We start from the raw sequence: 22,851 nt of genomic DNA on the forward strand, positions 1-22,851 counted from the left end.
AGATTATGTTATAATTGGGAGGTAATCCCACAAACTTAATTAGGGGTCAATAGGGCCCTTAACAGTGCTGAATTAGGTCGGATTGAACAACCTATTAAGCCCCTGAAAACATGGCTGATAGTGGTACCGTTTAGGAGACCCGTTCTCCCAAGTGGTCTAGGCGGTGGTACTGCCCTTGTCAGGCAGTGGTACCACCCTTGTCAAGTAGTGGTACTGCTAGAGCTCGGTCTCTGAGCTTTGTCAAGCGGTGGTACTGCCTAGTGTCAGACTACAAGCGATAGTACCGCCCAGTAATTGTAGTGGTACTACCAGTACCCTAGAAATCCAGGATGAGATACATTTTTGCTCTATTTTGGAAGTCATTAGGGCCTATAAATACCCCACTCTTTTCTGCATGAAAGGGTAACAAAGTGTTATTATATGTGTGAAAAATCCTAAGTGTTTGGGGTGTGAAAAGTGTTGTAAAAATGAGAAAAGTTCTCCTCCCTCTCTTAGCCTTGTAACCATCCAAGAAAGAGGAGTGAGACTTGTAAGGGTTGTCTCCTAAACCCGACAAAAGGAGATAGAACTGTAAAAGGTGGTTGGTCTTCACCTATTGAAGGAAGGCTTTTAGTGGACGCCGATGACCTCGACGGAGGAGGAATCTGAAGTGGATGTAGGTCTCATTAACCGAACCACTCTAAATTTTAGTTTGCTTTTCCTTTTATGCAATCTACTTTACTGTAAATATCCTTGAGCATCTCCTTACATTCTTACGAAAGTTTTAAGTTCAACATCTTTTTAAAATGATTTGAATCGAGATGAACTTTATATGAAATTGAAGAATTTTTCACTGTACTAATTCACCCCGCCCTCTTAGTGCCACCCTTGATTCTAACAATTAGTATTAGAGCAAGGTTCACTCTCATTTGGTTTAAAACCTAAGAGAGATAGTATTTACCGACAACCAAGAGGGTCATTCAATTACACGTTCATCTATGTTCAATGGGATGGATTACACATATTGGAAGAGTCTTCTCTTCCAATAAACGATTAGGAAGATTAGAATGAGAATCTTCCTAATTTTAATGGATTTCGAATTATGGAATATTGTAGAAAATGAGTTTCAAAAGTCTTCTCTTCCAATAAACGATTGGAATGAGTTGGAGAATAAGACTTTCGCTTTAAATACCAAGGCTATGAATGCCTTATTTTGTACTTTAGATAAAAACAAATTCAATTGAGTATCTATTTATGAAAAGACTTTTGATATATGGCACACACTCAAATTGACTCATGAAGGCACTAGTAGAGTGAATGAGTCAAAAATTAATCTTTTAGTGCAGACTTATGAGTTGTTTCGGATGAAACCGAATGAGACCATTGAAGACATGTACACTCGATTTACGGATATCGTCAATGGTCTAAAAGGACTTGGTAAAGGTTTCTCGGATTTTGAACTTGTTAATAAAATTTTAATATCCCTTCTAAAGAGTTGGGACCCTAAAGTCATGACCATTCAAGAGGCTAAAGATTTAAATAACTTTCCTCTTGAAGAACTAATCGGGTCACTAATGACCTATGAGATGAACTTATAATGCTCATGAAGAGCTTAAAAATAATCTTTTAAAGAACAGGAAGGATATGACACTAAGAACTCAAGAAGACCACTTGAAAGAAAATTCAAGTGATGAGGACTTAAAACTTGGCACTCTTAATAAGAAAGTTCAAAAAATTCATAAAAAGAAATAAATTTAAAAATAATACTAAAAATAAAATTGAACCCAAGAAAGAACAAGTGATATGCTATGAATGCAAGAAGCCGGGACACTTCAAGAGTGAATGTCCCCAAGCAAAAAGGAAGCAACCAAAGAAGAAGAAGACTCTTAAAGCAACATAGGACGACTTAAGTACATCCAAAGAAGAGGAGCCAACCAACGCCAAGCAAGTTACTCACTATGCACTAATGACTATTAGAGATGAGGTAACAAGTTCATTAGACGTAAATTTATCTTTCAATGAGCTTTTAAGTGCTTTTCATGAATTGTTTGATGAATGTAGAACATTGAGTAAAAAGTATAACTCTTTGAAAAAGGAATATACTTCTCTTGTTAGCAATTTTGGTAGACTAAAAATTGAGCATGATGATAGTTTATCTCCTTGTACAAAATGCCATGAAGTAGAAACACTTAAAAAGGATAAATTGCTACTCAAAGAAACCTTAGAAAGGTTTGAGGTTGGTTGTAAGTTCTTAATCATGATCCTTGCCAACAAGGGTCACGTTCATAGAAAAGGCAGAATCTGATTTGTGAGTAGCTCTCACCAAAATCCAACCACCTTTGTTAAAGGCCCTACTTTGCATGTTTCACCCCGAAACAAATGTAACTTTTGTTGTAAATTTGAGCATGTAGCTTATCATTGCCCATTTAAGAAATATAGTCTATACAAACTGATTTGGGTTCCTAAAGGAACTGTAAAGAACTCCATGTAAAATGATAAGTTAATCCGATCGATTTTTGAGACACCCAAGGTCAAATGGGTACTTAAAAATTATCCTTATTTGTAGAAATGGTTACGATAGAAGCAAGAGATGGTATCTTGATAGTGGATGCTTAAGACATATGACCGGAGATCCATCTCAATTCTCTAAGCTCACTAACCTAGACGAAGGATATGTTACCTTCGGAGATAACAACAAGGGTAAAATCATTGGCAAAAGAGCCATAGGTAACACATCCAACTTTTTTATTAAAGATGTGTTGTTAGTTAATGGCTTAAAGCATAACCTCTTGAGCATTAGTCAAATGTGTGATAAAGAATACATCATTAGATTTGAATCCAATGCTTGCATTATTGAAAAACCACACAAAAACACATCTATGATTGCTCTAAACTAAAATAATATATACACTATCGACATTGATGATCTTTGTAATGAAATGTGTTTTTCGGTTTTGAATGATGATGCTTGGCTTTGGCATAGGAGATTAGGTCAAGCTAGCATGAAACTAATCTCTCAAATCTCATCCAAAGAACTTGTAAGAGGAATTCCTTATATTAAGTTCGTTAAAGACAATATGTGTGATGCATGTCAACTAGGAAAACAAATAAAATGTAGTTTCAAACCAAAGAACCAAATAAGCACCTCTAGACCATTACAATTGATCCACATAGACTTGTTTGGACCAATTGCTACATCAAGTCTATGAGGTAGCAAATATGCCTTTGTCATCGTAGATGATTATATTATATACACTTGGACCTACTTCTTAGCACACAATAATGATTGCTTTAGGTATTTTTCTAAGTTTTGTAAACTTGTTCAAAATAAAAAGGGTTTTATGATTTCAACAATTCGAAGTGATCACGGTGGTGAATTTTCAAAACCGTGATTTCCAAGATTTTTGTGAATCTAATGGATACAACCATAATTTTTCTACTCCAAGAAATCCTCAACAAAATGGAGTAGTAGAAAGAAAAAATAGAAACTTACAAAAAATGGCAAGAACCATGTTAAACGAACATAGCCTACCCAAATATTTTTGGGCCGAAGTCGTAAATACAGCATGCAATGTCATGAATAGGGTTCTAGTAAGACCATTACTTTCCAAAACTCCTTATGAGTTGTGGAACAATAAAAAACCCAATGTTTCATATTTTAAAGTTTTTAGTTGTAAATGTTTTATCTTGAATGAAAAAGATGCCTTAGGAAAGTTTGATGTAAAATCCGATGAAGGAATTTTTCTTGGCTATTCTTCTATTTCTAAGGTCTTTCGTATTTTTAACAAAAGAACATTGGTAATAGAAGAGTCCATTCATGTTGTTTTTAATGAAGTTTCCAAAGTTAAAAAAATGATCTTGATGATGATGTTAATTTTGATGCTTTGAATTTAAATGAAACCCTTTCTCCAACTAGCAACTTGGATGCATTCTTCCAAAACATCCTTACCCATGGAATGAAAGTATGTAGATGCTCATCCTAAGGAGCTAATCATAGGAGACATAACAAAAGGGGTTCAAACTCATTCTTCTCTTAAGAATTTTTGTGCCAACACTACTTTTCTCTCCCAAATTGAACCTAAATGCATTGATGATGCCTTGAAAGATAATTCATGGGTTATCGCAATGCAAGAAGAGTTGAATCAATTTGAGAGAAATAAGGTGTGGAAGCTTGTTCCAAGGTCAAATAACCATTTAGTTATTGGTACTAAATGAGTCTTAAGAAACAAACAAGATGAATTTGGTATCATGGTTAAAAACGAGGCTAGATTAGTAGCCAAAGGTTTCAACCAAGAAGAAGGTATCGATTATGAAAAAACCTTCGCTCCTATGGCATGATTAGAAGCCATAAGGATGCTCCTTACCTATGCTAGTAGTAATAATTTGAAGTTATTTCAAATGGATGTTAAAAGTACTTTTCTTAATGGCTTTATTTCTGAAGAAGTTTATGTTGAACAACCTCCCGGATTTGAGAATAACAATTTCTCTAATCATGTGTTTAAATTAACTAAAGCTCTCTATGGATTGAAACAAGCTCCAAGAGCTTGGTACGAGAGACTTATCTCATTTCTTATATAAAATAATTTTTCTAAAGGCAAGGTTGATACCACACTATTTATTAAAAATTTTAAAAATAATTTTCTTATTATTTAAATTTATGTTAATGATATCATTTTTGGGTCTACTAATGAATCTTTATGCGAATCATTTGCAAAGAGTATAAGTCTAGAATTTGAAATGAGGTTGATGGGGGAACTAAACTTTTTATTAGGTTTACAAATTAAACTTAGTAATGGTACTTTTCTCAGTCAATTAAAATATTCATTAGACTTGCTAAAACAGTTTAATATAGATAGCTCAAAGGCTGTCAATACTCATATAAGTACCTCCACTAAGTTAGACATTGACGAAAGTGGAAAAACCTTTGATCAAAAGACTTATAGAGGTATGATAAGTAGTTTACTATAATACCTCACTGCAACAAGATCGGATATCATGTTTAGCATAGGACCTTGTACTAGGTTTCAATCTAATCCTAAGCTATCTCATCTTAAAGTAGTTAAAAGAATCTTTAGATATATTAAAGGAACTACTAATATAGGATTATGGTATCCAAAACCCGAAAACCTTGAGTTAATTGCTTATGCTGATACGGATTTCAATGGATATAGATTAGATAGAAAAAGCATATCCGGAACATATCAATTCTTAGGTCATGTACTTGTTTCTTGGTCTTCTAAAACTAAAACTCGGTTGCACTATCTACAACTGAAGCCGAATACATAGTTATTAGTGCATATTGTGCACAAGTTGTACGGATGAAAAACACATTAGAAGATTATATAATTTATCTTAAGAATATTCCTATAAAATGTGATAACACAAGTGTAATATGTTTAATAAAAAATATTATTCAATACTCTAGAACTAAACATATTGATATTAGGCATTATTTTATACGAGATCATGTTAATAATCATGATGTAATTTTATAATTCATTGATACAAAACATCAATTGGTCAATATCTTTACAAAACCCTTAAATGAAGAACAATTTGATTTCATTAGAAGAGAAATAGGCATGTTAAAATTCCAAATGCACGAGTTGTTATTTTTCTTCAGACTATCTTTATGTATTTCATGAATGGAGCTTTCATGAATTTATGTCGTATCAAGTTTATTCCATATCCTTGCTCCATCCTGTAATGATGTTTGATACACTTAGTCCCTTCACCTATTGAACTTATTGACAAATGCATCTTTTATGGATTTCACTATTATGAATTCTTATTGAAAAACAGATTGTATTCATGGACCTATGTTTTATCCTTTCTCATGAACCCTACCTTACTTCTCTTTGTTAAAATTGAAGCATGATTTAATGAAACTCATTTTGTTTGCTTTCATTTATTGCTTGCATACATTTATTGTGAAACTTGCTTGAATTTTTACAACAGTTGGATTGTTGAATTTTCTCCTTTTTGTTGATGACAAAGGGGGAGAACTATGGTAAATTGATGACAACTTAACATATTAAACAATATGTAAAATGTATTGCATTGTAGATACTTGATAAATGTCTTTCATTATTTTAAGATATCATAAGCTAAACTTGCTATTTATAATTGATATCTTGCCATGGATTAATGAAATGTTATCTTTTATCAAGAATTGTCATATTGTTAAAATTCATATTCGAAATTCATAAATAATGATTGGTTATCATTGGACATGAAAATGAATGTCATGCCTTGACATCATTTTCACAAATACGAAGCATCGTATTTTGAATTGGTAAATCATGATAAGTATCATGATATGTGTTAGGATCGGAGCGGCACTAAGAGGGGGGGGTGAATTAGTGCAGCGGATTAAAACTTCGATTTTAACAAAATCTTTCGTACGATAAGAACGGAACTTGAAAAGTTTAACTTGAAAGCGTATTCTTAAAGTTGCGCAGCAAGGGTAATAAGGAACTAAAGCAGTAAGAAGATTTGCAGTAATGTAAATGACAATAATAAAATGCAAACCAGAGATTACGCCGATTTTTAGAGTGGTTCGGTCAAATGACCTACTCCACTTGCGATGCCCCTCTTCGATGAGGCTCCCACCTTCCACTAGCAAATCTCTTGAAATGGAAGGGTAAACACCCCTCTTACAACCTTTTACAAGCAGTTCAACCTCTTACAAATTTTCAATAAGAAAGAAGGAGGAGAACTCTCTAGCAAATTGAAAACAAGACTTGCTAAGACTTTCTAAGACTTTTCTCTCAATCAAAATGCTTCTCAAAAGTTGTTACCTCAGTTGAGATTTGAGGGGTATTTATAGGCCTCAAGAGGATTCAAATTTTGGGCTCCAAAATTTGAATTCTCTTAGGGTTCCCGGTGCTGGAGGTGCCACCGCCCAGCCAGGCGGTGCCACCACCCAGCGCTCGGGTGCTGGACGGTGCAACCGCCCAGCCAAGGAGGTGTCACCGCCTGGCTCTCCGGTTCACTTGGTTTGGCTTACTTTTAGCCCAAACCAAATCTGACTTTAGCCCCAGTTGGCCCCTAACCAGGATATAGGATTATCTTCTTAATCCTAATCCTAATTACAAGTGAACTACATAACAAAACACATCCTAAGCAATTTATCAACCGCGAGCGTCAAGTCTTGTTCCGGCGAGCTTTCCGACGAACTTCTTCCGACGGGGTCCAAGCACGCTCCCGAACTTGTGATGACTTTAATGAGTAGCCGAGACTTCTCGGTGATCTCTGCGAACCTCCGACGATCTCTTCGGTGAACTTCCAACAGGTTACCGATTTCTTCTCGGTTGGTTCCATCATCATCTCCGACGATTCTTCGGACTCTTAAACGTTCATCGAACTTGACTCTGGTATTCTTGCTTTGTGTTTTCTGGTTATTGTAGTTAATCCTGCATACTTAACTCAATAATATGGATTAGATCAAATAACCCATCAATTGATTTTATCATCAAAATCCGAGATTCAACAATCTCCCCCTTTTTGATGATGACAATCAATTGATGACGGAGTTAAACGTAACTCCCCCTATCTATATGCCATATTATGAGAAGATAAAACACTTGAATTTCATCATTGAATTCAAGTATAAACCGATAAGGTATAACCGTATAACTTATCGTTATTCTCATTAAGCATAATGTAAATGCGAAACTTTGATGAAAATCTTTTTCAAGTCAAAAGATAAGAGACAAATTTTACTATGACAAGAGATAAAGATTTTCAACTTGAATTGCATGATTATACATTTTAGACATGCATTCAATATGATCAATCAATCTTACGATATTTTCAAGGATTTTGCAAGGCATATAAGATAATCATCGATCGATCACTTTTCTCAAGGATTTTGCAATTCATATTTTGTCATGCTATTAAGAATGATGTAAGTCATCACTTTTCTCCCCCTTTGTCATCAACAAAAAGGAAAATGAGACTTAAGCACATATTTTGTCATACAACGATTTTATCATTGAAAATTAAGTATGCAAAAATATTTACGCAGAGTTCATTTTAGAGGAAAATTCAGCATGCATTCATATTATCTAATCTCTTCTTTCTATGAATAACAGAAATTGTAGATGTATAAGAGAGAGATTGGGATAAAAAATTCAAGTAGTAATTTCACGAAGTCAAGATCATAATTCGAATACAAACTCATTCAAATCGTCAAATTCATGAAAATCTCAACATTACTTTTTAATCATCACATAAGGCATTTAAAGAATTTTTGAAACATAGGAGAATGATTAATTTAAGCATACAATGTTTCAATCAAATTCAAGTCATGAATGCCAATACTTTCATATTTGTAAGTATCAATTCATGAATGCCAAAAGATATTATTTGTGATTCCAATTTTGCAAGATCAAGATTATGATTTAGATAAAACTTATTTAAATCAAATCGCTAACTTGAAATTCATAATCAAGTCATCAAAGTCGATTTCGAGATTTCACAACATGTCATATGGAATTTGAAGGAGAATGAGAGATGGAAAGAAGATGAAAAACTTTACGGAAAATCCAATCAAACAAGTTTATTGTTTAGGGACAATTTAACATACCTAATTCCCTTCTAATGAATTCAAATTGGTCTTCATTCAAGGCTTTTGTGAATATATATGCTAATTGATGCTTTGTGCCAATGTATTCTAGAACAACATTATTGTTAAGGACATGATCGCGTATGAAATGATGCCTAACGTCGATGTGCTTAGTTCTAGAATGCTGAATTGGATTTTTAGTAAGACATATGGCACTAGTATTATCACATTTTATGGGAATATTTTTAAAGTGAATTCCATAGTCTTCTAATGTATTTTTCATCCAAATGACTTGTGCACAACATGCACTTGCAGCTATATATTCGACTTCTGCCGTAGATAGTGCAACTGAATTTTGTTTCTTGGAAGTCCAAGAAACAAGTGCATGTCCTAAAAATTGGCATGTTCCGGATGTACTTTTTCTATCTATTCTGCATCCGCCAAAATCGGCATCCGCATAGGCTATTAAATCAAATTTTTCAGATTTTGGATACCATAATCCTAAATTTGGAGTTCCTTTAAGATACCTAAATATTCTTTTAACACTTTTGAGATGAGATAATTTAGGATTTGATTGAAACCTAGCACAAAGTCCTACACTAAACATAATATCCGGTCTAGTCGCGGTAAGGTAGAGTAGACTACCTATCATTCCCCTATATGTTTTTTGATCGAAATTTTCACTATTTTCATCCATATCTAACTTAGTTGCAGTACTCATAGGGGTGTTTATTGCTTTTGAATTATCCATGTTAAATCATTTTAACAATTCTAATGTGTATTTAGATTGGTTAATAAATATACCATCCTTAAGTTGTTTGATTTGTAATCCTAAAAAGAAAGTTAATTCCCCCATTAAACTCATTTCGAATTCATGACTCATAGATTTGGCAAATGATTCACATAGTGATTCATCCGAAGAGCCAAAAATAATATCGTCAACATAAATTTGCACAATAAGAAAATTATTTTCAAAATGTTTAATAAACAATGTAGTATCAACCTTGCCTTTGGTAAAATTATTTAAAATAAGAAAGGAACTAAGCCTTTCATACCAAGCTCTAGGAGCTTGTTTCAAGCCATAGAGAGCCTTAGTCAATTTGAATACATGATTAGGAAAAAGAGTATTTTCAAATCCGGGAGGTTGTTCGACATATACTTCTTCGGAAATAAAACCATTTAAGAAGGCACTTTTAACATCCATTTGAAATAGTTTAAAATTATTACTACTAGCATAGGCAAGGAGCATCCATATGGCTTCTAATCGAGCCATGGGAGCGAAGGTTTCTTCGTAATCGATACCTTCTTCTTGGTTGAAACCTTTGGCCACTAATCTAGCCTTGTTTCTAACCACGATACCATTTTCGTCTTGCTTGTTTCTAAAGACCCACTTAGTACTTATGACTAAGTGGTCACTTGGTCTAGGAACAAGCTTCCATACCTCATTCCTCTCAAATTGGTTCAATTCTTCTTGCATTGCAATGACCCAAAAATCATCTTTTAAGGCTTCGTCAATGCATTTAGGTTCAATTTGAGAAAGGAAAGCGGCGTTAGCACAGAAATTTTTGAAAGAAGAACGAGTTTGAACCCCTTTTGATGTATCTCCTATAATTTGCTCTTTTGGATGAGCATCTACATACTTCCATTCTTTTGGTAAAGAAATTTCGGAAGAAGATGCATTCAAATGGCTATTTTGAGGAGAGGGTTCATTTAAATTCAAATTATCAAAACAAAGATCATCATCAAAATCATTTTTCTTTAAATCGAAAATTTCATTAAAAACTATATGAATAGACTCTTCTATTACTAAGGTTCTTTTATTAAAAATCCGAAAAGCCTTAGAAACGAAAGAGTACCCAAGAAAGATGCCTTTATCGGATTTAGCATCAAATTTACCTAAGGCATCCTTTTCATTTAAAATAAAGCATTTACAACCAAAAACTTTAAAATAAGAAATATTTGGTTTTTTGTTATTCCATAATTCATAGGGAGTTTTTGATAGAGATGGTCTTATTAGAACCCTATTCATGATGTAGCAAGCCGTATTTATGGCTTCGGCCCAAAAATATTTGGGTAAACTATGTTCATTTAACATAGTTCTTGCCATTTCTTGTAGGTTTCTATTTTTTCTTTCAACTACACCATTTTGTTGAGGATTTCTTAGAGTTGAGAAGTTGTGATTGTATCCATTAACTTCGCAAAAATTTTGAAAGTCATGGTTTTGAAATTCACCACCGTGATCACTCAGAATTGATGAAATCATGAAGCCTTTTTCGTTTTGAGTGAGTTTGCAAAATTTAGAGAAACACTTGAAGCAATCACTTTTGTGAGCTAAGAAATAGGTCCAAGTGTATCTAGAGTAGTCATCCACAATCACAAAAGCATATTTGCTTCCACCTAGACTTGTTGTATCAATTGGTCCAAATAAGTCCAAATGGATCAATTGTAATGGTCTAGTGGTGCTAATTTGATTTTTTGGTTTGAAGCTTGTTTTTATTTGTTTGCCTAGTTGACATGCATCGCATACTTTGTCCTTAATAAACTTTATATTTGGAATTCCTCGTACTAATTCTTGAGATGAGATCTTAGATATTGTTTTCATGCTTGCATGGCCTAATCTCCTATGCCAAAGCCAAGCATCATCATTTACGGCGGAGAAACACATTTCATTACTTAGTTCATCAAGATTGATGGTATAGACATTATTTTGTTTTAAAGCAATCATAGTCATGTTATGATTTGGTTTTTCAATAATTTACATATTTGATTCAAATATAACGATGTAACCTTTATCGCATAGTTGACTAATACTCAAGAGATTATGTTTCAATCCATCAACTAGTAAGACATCATCAATGAAAAAATTAAATTTGTTACCAATAGTTCCCTTGCCAATGATTTTGCCCTTGTTGTTGTCTCCGAAGGTAACGTATCATTCTTCTTTGCTAGTGAGCATAGAGAAATGAGATGGATCTCCAGTCATATGTCTTGAGCATCCACTATCGAGATACCATCTCTTGCTCCTAGCTTGTGGGTTTGTCTACAAAAGAGGATGATTTTTAGGTACCCATTTGATTTTGGGTGCCTAAAAAATTGACCCACTAACTTTGTTATTTATTATTGAATTCTTTATAGTTCCTTTAGGAACCCATATTAATTTTTGTGAACTAATTTTTCTAAATAGGCATTTGTAGGCAATATGTTCGGATTTGCAACAAAAGTTGCATTTCATATAAGAGGAACCATGTAATGTAGGTCCTTTTATGAAAGTGGTAGGATTTTGATGTAATCCTTTTACAAATCCAATTCCATTTCTATTTGCGATGTGACCCTTGTGTGCAAGAATCATATCTAATCCTTTGCTACCAACCTTAAACTTGTTTAAGGTTTCCTTAAGAAGCAAATTTTCATTTTTTAATGCTTCTAAGTGCTCACACTTAGAGCATGGAGGAGTTTGAAGACTATTAAACTTATCTTGTAGCAAAGCATGCTCTTTCTTTAAGATACTTAACTTCTTGCTAACAGTTCTACATTCATCAAATAATTCATGAAAAGCGATAGATAGTTCTTCAAAAGATAAATCTTCATTAAATAAATCACATACCTCTTCTCCTAACGCCATTAGCGCGTAATGAGCAACTTGCTCGGTGTTGGACTCCTCTTCTTCGGATGCGCTTGAATCATCCCACGTTGCCTTGAACGCCTTCTTCTTTGATGTTCTCTTTTTGGCTTGAGGACAATCGTTCTTATAGTGTCCCGGTTTTTTGCATTCATAGCAAATCACTTGGTCCTTCTTTTGTTCAAATTTATTTTTTGTATTATTTTTAAATTTGTTCTTTCTTAAATATTTTTTAAATTTTTGAGTCAAAAGTGCAATGTCATTGTCACTGTCCTCATCACTTGATGTTCCTTTCAAGTGGTCTTCTTGTGATTTGAGTGCCATATCCTTCCTGTTCTTTGGAAGGGGGTTCTCGAGCTCGTCATGAGCTTGACATGTCATTTCGTAGGTCATTAGAGACCCAATGAGTTCTTCAAGAGGGAATGCTTTAAGGTCTTTGGCCTCTTGAATGGCCGTAACTTTTGGATCCCAACTTTTAGGGAGAGATCTTAAGATTTTAGTTACTAGTTCAAAGTTAGTAAAATCTTTACCAAGAGCTTTGAGTCCATTGATGACATCCGTAAATCGGGTGTACATGTCTTCGATGGACTCACTTGGTTTCATTCGGAAAAGTTCATAAGAGTGCACAAGGATGTTGATTTTGGACTCTTTCACTCGGCTAGTGCCTTCATGAGTGACCTCAAGAGTTCTCCAAATATCAAAAGCCGAATCACACATTGAAACACGATTAAATTCGTTTTTGTCTAATGCACAAAGCAAGGCATTCATAGCCTTTGCATTTAAAGCAAAAACCTTCTTCTCTGATTCATTCCATTCGCTCATCGGAAGAGAAGATTTTTGAAATCCATTCTCAACAATAGACCAAAGCTCAAAGTCCATAGAAATGAGGAAGATCCTCATGCGAGTCTTCCAATATGTGTAATCCGACCCATTAAACAAAGGTGGTCGTGCAATAGAGTGGCCCTCTTGCATGCCGGAGTAAGCCATCTCTCTTGGGTGTTAAACCAAATATGAGAGATAACCTTGCTCTGATACCACTTGTTAGGATCGAAGCGACACTAAGAGGGGGGGGTGAATTAGTGCAGTGGATTAAAACTTCGATTTTAACAAAATCTTTCGTACGATAAGAACGGAACTTGAAAAGTTTAACTTGAAAGCGTATTCTTAAAGTTGCGCAGCAAGGGTAATAAGGAACTAAAGCAGTAAGAAGATTTGCAGTAATGTAAATGACAATAATAAAATACAAACCAGATATTACGCCGATTTTTAAAGTGGTTCGGTCAAATGACCTACTCCACTTGCGATGCCCCTCTTCGATGAGGCTCCCACATTCCACTAGCAAATCTCTTGAAATGGAAGGGTAAACACCCCTCTTACAACCTTTTACAAGCAGTTCAACCTCTTACAAATTTTCAATAAGAAAGAATGAGGAGAACTCTCTAGCAAATTGAAAACAAGACTTGCTAAGACTTTCTAAGACTTTTCTCTCAATCAAAATGCTTCTCAAAAGTTGTTACCTCAGTTGAGATTTGAGGGGTATTTATAGGCCTCAAGAGGATTCAAATTTTGGGCTCCAAAATTTGAATTCTCTTAGGGTTCCCGGTGCTGGAGGTGCCACCGCCCAGCCAGGCGGTGCCACCGCCCAGCGCTCGGGTGCTGGACGGTGCAACCACCCAGCCAAGGAGGTGTCACCGCCTAGCCAGGCGGTGCCACCGCCTGGCTCTCCGGTTCACTTGGTTTGGCTTACTTTTAGCCCAAACCAAATCTGACTTTGGCCCCAGTTGGCCCCTAACCAGGATATAGGATTATCTTCTTAATCCTAATCCTAATTACAAGTGAACTACATAACAAAACACATCCTAAGCAATTTATCAACCGCGAGCGTCAAGTCTTGTTCCGGCGAGCTTTCCGACGAACTTCTTCCGACGGGGTCCAAGCACGCTCCCGAACTTGTGATGACTTTAATGAGTAGCCGAGACTTCTCGGTGATCTCTGCGAACCTCCGACGATCTCTTCGGCGAACTTCCAACAGGTTCCCGATTTCTTCTCGGTTGGTTCCATCATCATCTCCGACGATTCTTCGGACTCTTAAACGTTCATCAAACTTGACTCCGGTATTCTTGCTTTGTATTTTCTGGTTATCGTAGTTAATCCTGCATACTTAACTCAATAATATGGATTAGATCAAATAACCCATCAATTGATTTTATCATCAAAATCCGAGATTCAACAATATGTATGTTGATAAGCTTAAATGAATTTAACTTATCGGTTTGACACTTGAATTCAAAGGCCTTGAATTCAAAATATATCTTCTTAAGTATGGTATATAGATAGGGGGAATTAAGATGAACTCTATCATCAATTGATTGTCATCATAAAAAAGGAGGAGATTGTTGAATCTCAGATTTTGATGATGAAATCAATTATTAATTATTTGATCTAATATATATGTTAAGAAAAATGTGCAAGATTAACTATGATAGCAGTAAAACATAAATCAACTGTTGTGCCGAAGTCAAGATCGAGATCTCATTTGAAGTTTAAGAGTTCGTCGGAAGTCCAGATGTTCGTCGAAAGTTCTGCCGGAACCAACCGAGAAGTCTAGGAGCTTGCTAAAGAAGCTCATTGGAACTCACCAAGAAGATCGTCGTAAAGTCCGGATGCTTACTGGGTGTCCATCGGAACATTGCCGAGAGTTCATCGAAAGATTGCTGGAAGCTCGCCGGAAGAGTAATTGACGTACCGGAACAAAAGTGCTTTGCTTATGTCTTAGTAATTGTAGTTAGACACTAGATTGAGTTAGAATTTGGAGGTAATCCCACTAACTTAATTAAGGCCTAACTAGGCCCTTAAAAGGGTGAATCCGAAGGAGTAATATAATGATAGAGGGGGAATCCGAAGTGGATGTAGGTCTCATTGGCTGAACCACTCTAAATTCTGGTTTATTTTTCCTTTTATGTAATTTACTTTACTACAAATCTCCTTGAGCTTCTCCTTTTATTCTTATGAAAGTTTTAAGTTCAACATCTTTCTAAAACGATTTGAATCGAGATGAACTTTATACGAAATCAGAGAATTTTCCGTTGTACTAATTCACCCCCCTCCCCCTCTTAGTGCCGCTCTTGATCCTAACATTATTAACTTTTTTAAAGTTTTGGATCAGTAGAAAACCCAACTTGAGATATTTATATATTTAGGATTGTCCTGCAAAAATAAGGATTTTCAATTCAATTCACATTAAAAAAAATTAGATTCAAATACTTTTTATGTGTATTTTATTATTTATTCAAAAAAATTTAAAGGAATATAGATTTTATTATCTTAATCATAGTTAGAGGATAGTTGAATATGGTAATACAAGATTTCTAGAAAAATAGTGAATCAATGAGAGTGAAAATCTAAAAAAATAATATTGATATTGAGAAGTTATTGATACTTCTTTATCATTTTATATTCGAGAGATTATTATTCCTCAAATCATTAAATGATTTGATTAAAATGAACAATAAAATAAAATTGATGAACTCCCATATAATATGGATATATCAATGTTGATAAACATGTAGAATAATCATAATTGGTAATTTTGAGAATATCTTAAAGAGAGAGAAAACCTATCTTTTTTTATTAATTATGTGGTATTAATACAAGAATCATGATATAGGAATCAAAATGATTCCTCATTGTTTTCCTAAATTATAAAAAATAGTTATTCTAATTGATGGTACAATACAATAAAAAAAGGTGTCAAAATTAATAGACCAAAATAGTATATGAAAACTTATTGAATTGTCCAATAACTATAAAAAAATTATTATATAAATATGACTCAAAGGATAATATCGAATAATATATATCGAATAATATAATAGCTACACTTATAGTTAAGTTAAACTTATAAAAAAATACATCAATCATAATGAGATTTTTTATTTTTTAAATATACTCATTAAGAATCATTATGAAGTTAGTGGCTCATTATAATTTTGAGTTAAATCATATATACTTGAAATAAATTTTTTTAATAAAATCTAATTTGATTAACCTAAAAAATTTATATAAAAAATAAAAAAAAATATATAATTTGATATACAAATTTAGAAAATCTATTTATGACTTTAAACAAGCTTCTACATAATAATAATGAATAATACCAACCTCTACTGGGATAAATGTATGATCAAACTTATTGATATATTTGTCTTTAATATAGAATATGGAGAATAAATATGGATAAAATTGGTTAAGTATATCTAATCTCGTAAATAATATATTGAGATCTATTAATTGAAAACCTAGATACACTCAAGTAAGACAAACCCAAGAGTAGTATGTAGTAAACCTCATGATATAGTAAAATTTATACCCAAGAAACAACTCATCATTGGATCGAAATATGACATATTGCCACATTTGTCCCTGATATACTTCATGAAGAGTGAATATAATTTATATACATTGATTTACAAATTAAGATTCAATGAAGCATATCTTATAGTTCAGCTTTCAAATATATTCAATGAATATTTGACAATTTCCATCGCAAGTACTAAACTTAACACGTGTGTAGTAAATCTCATGAGATCATGAATATTCTATTTAAGAGTCTTTTGTTCGAAATAATTACTCATAGTGGAAAACTTAATTTGCTGGAAACAGATGGCTTCTACTAAACTCTTTGTCCTCACTGTTGGCCTCATTGGTCTCTCCCTTATCATGTTTGCGACATCCACCGGTACTTATCATGATGATCTTTCATCTAAATTTATTTGTGTCACATCATTGTTTAAATTTGATTTAAACACTAATAATGATTCTCCAATTTCTTATCGCTATGCATTTTATGTTTAGTTGCAGAAAATCCAGTGAAAGGGTCGGAGACAAGTTGTGTAGATATTGTGACTCAATGTGGTACTGCAAGTGATTGTGCCGTACCATGCCACCAGAAAGGTCTTGGTCATAGTTGGATTTGTCAATATGGTTGGTGCTGCTGTAGTGCAATATAACATATAGTGCTATATTACCAACAAGTAATAAGGTCAAAATAAGTGCTACAGATATGTTATCTTGCTTTGTTAGCTTCGGCTTGCTAAATTAATAAGTGATCAACAAAAGTAGCATGAATAAAATCATACTTTCGTGTTTTTCCTAACATGTTCTTTTGTTCTTTAGAGTGAATTCTTCCTTAGCTATTTGAAGATGATAGGCTTCTACTTGCAGGAATTTTAGGATCATGAAACTAAGTAGATATTAACACAATTAATTATCATTGGAAACCAAACCATATCTCAAATGATGTGTGACCAAGATAACTTCTTTCTAAATTAAAAAAAAAATTCTTCCAAACATTTTATAGCCATATGATCGAGCACAACCTCGATCATATATAATCCTATATAAACTGAGATGTGACAACCACCACAAGTAAAATATTGAAAGATAAAATAAAAGATATATTAAATAGAAAGAGATTCACAAAAGTCTACCTATACTTCTAGATGAAGTATCAAGGACTTTCATGATCAACTACATTAGTGGTCATTATCCATTGTGCATGGACTCTATAAAAAGCCGTACATAAGAAACAATCATTTATAGTAAATGGATTCAAATTATAAAATAACTCGAAAATAGTGAATCTATTCAAAATCTAGATATCGTTTTTATCCTAAGAAAAATTTTTAATTATTTCATCATTTGTCATTATATTACTCCTCTAAAAATGCAAATAATGCACTAATTTCTATTGGTCTATTGATATTAAAGAGATACGTCACTATTGTTTAGCATTTTAAGATTATTAGAAGTTATAGTTAACTACTAAAGTATACATCATTTTCCGAGTGACTTTCCATCCTTGTTATAAGAAGGAAATTGGAGGTGAAGATCTTATGCAGTTTATGCCCTAGATTTCACAACCACACCAACGCAGAGAGAGAGAGAGAGAGAGAGAGAGAGAGAGAGAGAGAGAGAGCAGATTACACAGTTAAGCTGATGATCATGATGAGCCACATGGCTGTTGGATTACTGATCCCACAAGCACCTGTTAGCACAACAAGGCGAGCACCCATGGTTAGGCTATTGGAATATCAATATTTCGTAGCTTTATAAATGCAGCAAAGGATCCTACATAGAAAAAGAAGGCAAAAGAGAAACAGGGTGTGCCTTCCCAAAAACTGCCATGAAGCAAGGATTCAACCAATGAAGGAGCACCAAAGTGACTATATGTGGTTCCAACTTTAATTTTTATCTTTCAGATGGAGAGACTTCATTTATTTGATCATACTCCAGATGCAATGGAAGTACTGAAATTTTAATAGTTGGAGGAATGTTCTTGTAGCTGAAAGAGGAGACCACAGGGAATCCCATTTAAAGCAAAAAAGCAAATATAAGAATCGGCATGCCCAAGTAGCAATAATGCTACAAATTGCAGAACAACAATATCAAGAAGTCAAGAAAGTGACACAAGATGATAATTTCGAACCTTTTTGAAGAATATAATTAACATCGTAAATGCAGATCTCAACACCAAATAGCTGACACATTATTGCTGCTAGTTGAGCCAAACAAAGACACAAAGCTTCAGATTGAATCAAACCAAGATGTTCAAGGACATAATGATCCCAAATTAGAAATATTATTGATGCATCAAACAGAAATGGATGTGAGCCAATCGAAACCACCATTAGAAGCTGTGTATCAGTGTTTTGCCGGGTGTCTCTGCTGCAATAGAAATATAATAAAAACACAACTTTTCTCAGACTGCTGTAAATAAATTGACACAATTGAGTATGCTCCTTTCTTACAGGAGAGAAGCACCTTTTCTTACAGGAGACCAAATTTTCATCAAGAGTAAGCTAGAAAGATAACCTCTAAGCCAAACGATCTGGTTTTGTATTCATTGTAATAACTTGTATCCAAAAAGATGATGGAGAACATGCATAAAATCACTAGCAGTAATCATTTTTAGCGAAAGCCTAAACATAGAATCTACATTTTTATTTTTGAATAATATTACATTTTTATTTTTGAATAATATCGTCTGTTACCATGCGAAATCGATCGGTAACGATCGATTTCGATTGTTATCGCCTACTACGGGATGGTATTAGCCTAGGGAGAAAGAAGAATAGGGACAAGAAAAAGAAAAACCTAGAGATCCGTCACCATTTTCCCTCGACGATCCCGATCCGTCGTCGCCCTCCCTCGCTGGATGCCACATAAGAGATGTCACCTTCTCTTCATCTAAGGTAACGAAGCCTTAGCGACGTGGGGAGAAGAAACAAGGTGATTGTCACGGACTTAGCTAGCTTTGCCTAAGTCATGCGGCACCCTTCCGTGTCCATCCGCAAAGGTCAGTGTCTCGAAACCTCCTATAGTCCCTTAGGACATACAAAAGAAAAAACTAGTTAGAGAAACGCCTCACTCGGGATCCACAAGCAATAATTTCAGGAAACACTTCATAACCAATGTAAATTACAAATAAACTTTACAAGCTCTGAATGGTCGTATAAAAAATGATCCAAAATGGTCCAGTATAGATCGAAATCTCCCACAAGTATCCACATGATACAACCTTTATTTACAAGCCTAAAATGGCTACCAAACCCAACTAAATTGGGGCTATTAAGCCTTCGACCATCCCTCTATATGTTGTGCAAAGCATGAATAAATCAAAAGACACGGATATACATGAGCATTATATTAAACACCCTATTTATAGTTTTGTCCATGACATTCTCCCCCACTTATTCCTTCAATGTCCTCATCGAAGCCTTTGTCAATACTGTAACCCCTTGCCTTTGCTAAGTCTTCAATCTTTTGCTCTAACTGCAATACGCCTTTTGGCTCCCAACTACTCTCCGCTACTGTTATTGAGTAGTCGAACTTTTGATTGTTGAATCTCGGATTTTGATGATGAAACTAATTGATTGTGTTTAGATGTTTAACTACATTTTGAGTGATGCATGTCTACTCAATCAGGATTAGACAGTTGACGCAGGAGGATTGACGTTACGTTGGAGGAGATCACGTCAGGATATTGGATAGCAGAAGGCTTTGGACGTCAGGCATCGGGCCAAGGAGAGCAGAATTGCGCCAAGGATATTGGGGTTGTGGAGGTCAACCACTATTTGGGCAACAAGCCGCAAGAGAGGACGATGCGCTGAAGAATCGGATGAAGCACCAACTAATGACGTGTCGGGCAGTAGAATGTCAATTTACGTTGTAATAATTGTCTAGATCGGAGTAGAGTTTTAGTTTATGTGTGCAGGAATAACTACGATAATGACAAAGACATAAAGCGAAACAAGTGTCGGAGTCAAGTGCGAAGGATTTGTTGGGAGTTCGAGAGTTCGACGGAAGTTCGAAGGTTCGTCGGGAATGCTGCCGGAACTAGCCAAGAATGAGTAGGGAGCTTGCCGAAGGGTTTTTCGGAAGCTCGCCAAAAGGTTCGTTGGAAGTTCGCGGAGCTCGCCAAGAAAGATCGAAGCTTGCCGAAGAAGCTCGTTGGAACTCACCAAGATCAAATCGTGAAGTCTAGGAGCTTGTCGGGAGTCCGCAGAATGGTTTCCGAGAGTTTATCGGAAGACCATCGGAAGTTCGTCGAAAGCTCGCCGAAAGAAGTCTTGACTTACGGACTTTGTAATAGCTTAGGAAATGTCTTTAAATTCGTAGTTAGCACATTAATTAGGGTTAGGATTAGGTGTTAATCCTATAACCCAAGTATGAGCCAATTGGGCTCGAATTCGGACTGGTTTGGGACAAGTTTGGAGCCCAACCAATGAGTTGAAATAGTGTAGGCGGTGGCACTGCCTAGACAAGAGAAGCAAAAAATTACAAATGTACATATCGCAAAAAGGGGCAAAACTTATTAGCTTGCTCATCTCAAAAGCAAGAAATGTTATCTTGTAATCTCAAGCAAATGAGCTATCTTGCCTATTTCAAGAAGCAAAACTTGCAACGTGCATATTGCAATAGGAAGGAAGAATCATGAGCTTACACAAGAAAGCTATCTTGCATTTGCTTTCAAAATTTTTACTAGCTTTCATGTAGTAAAACTTGTATATCGTAAAAATTTCCTAGCTCGATCATTTCATTGAAAGAACTTGCTATCATGAACATTACCAATGAATTACAAATCTTGCAATCTAAAGAGAAACAAAGAATTGCTATCTCGAAAGAAGCAAAAAATGTAAATCTTAGAAAACTTGCAATATAATTGCTCTTGCCATGCTTTGTATCAAAAATAGGTTGATATCCTTAAAAGCATCGTATTAAATTTTTTAGTATCGCAATGTATTACATGCATCGCAAATTGAAAATTTTGACTATTATCATATCATGTTTAACAATTGATGTCTTTCATGACATGATTTCTTTGCCTTATATATATCATATGATGATTGAAATATTGATTGATGCAAATTCATAATTTATGTAAAAGTCTAAATCATTGGTTCCTCTCCTTCTTTTCAGCAATAACATAGGGGGAGAAAGATTGCTAGCTCAAGGCAAATGCTGGCTAGCTTGTTGTATTCTTCCCTTATTTTCGACAAAAATAAAGGGGAGAAAGCTTTTGCTAGTTAGAACATGCAAAGAAAAGCAAAGTGCAATCTTGCACAAAAATTCAAGTGTTGAATTGCCATGATTGAACTTAAGAATCTTGCTATGCTTTTGTGCTTATATGTTGTGATGAAAATCTAGCTTCAAGTTGCAAAAACTTGTATATCTTTTAAAATAGCTAGAGCTACTTCTCCTTTTTGTTGATGACATAGGGGGAGAAGTATATTGATGACTTCATGCATTGAATTGAATATTTTATATATTTGCATGATGGTTTAAATATTTTTCATAACATGTGATGAATGTTACTTGGATTTGGGATAATCCAAGTGTTCTATCAATGACATATTGATAGGGGGAGTTTGGTTAAACTCCGGGGAGTTAAGGTTAACTCCGTTAGTCATCAATTAGTTGTCATCATAAAAAAGGCGGAGATTGTTGAATCTCGGATTTTGATGATGAAACTAATTGATTGTGTTTAAATGTTTAACTGCATTTTGAGTGATGCAGGTCTACTCGATCATGATTAGATAGTTGACGCAGGAGGAATTGACGTTGCGCCGGAGGAGATCAGGTCAGGATATTGGATGGTAGAAGGCTTCGGACATCGGGCATTGAGCCAAGGAGAGCGGAATTGCCCCAAGGATATCGGGGTTGCGGAGGTCAACCACCATTTGGGCAACAAGCCGTAAGAGAGGACGATGCGCTGAAGAATCGGACGAAGCGCCAACCAATGACGTGCAGGGCAGTAGAATGTCAATTCGCGTTGTAATAATTGTCTAGATCGGAGTAGAGTTTTAGCTTGTGTGTGCAGGAATAACTACGATAATAACAAAGACATAAAGTGAAACAAGTGTCGGAGTCAAGCGTGAAGGATTTGTTGGGAGTTCGAGAGTTCGATGGAAGTTCGAAGGTTCATCGGGAATGCTGCCGGAACTAGCCAAGAATGAGTAGGGAGCTTGCCGAAGGGTTTTTCGGAAGCTCGCCAAAAGGTTCGTTTGAAGTTCGCAGAGCTCACCGAGAAAGATCGAAGCTTGCCAAAGAAGCTCGTTGGAACTCACCAAGATCAAATCGTGAAGTCTAGGAGCTTGCCGAGAGTCCGTATAATGGTTTCCGA

The sequence above is a fragment of the Musa acuminata genome, chromosome BXJ2-8 (genome assembly GCF_036884655.1).
Source record: "Musa acuminata AAA Group cultivar baxijiao chromosome BXJ2-8, Cavendish_Baxijiao_AAA, whole genome shotgun sequence".
NCBI classification, from domain to species: Eukaryota; Viridiplantae; Streptophyta; class Magnoliopsida; order Zingiberales; family Musaceae; genus Musa; species Musa acuminata.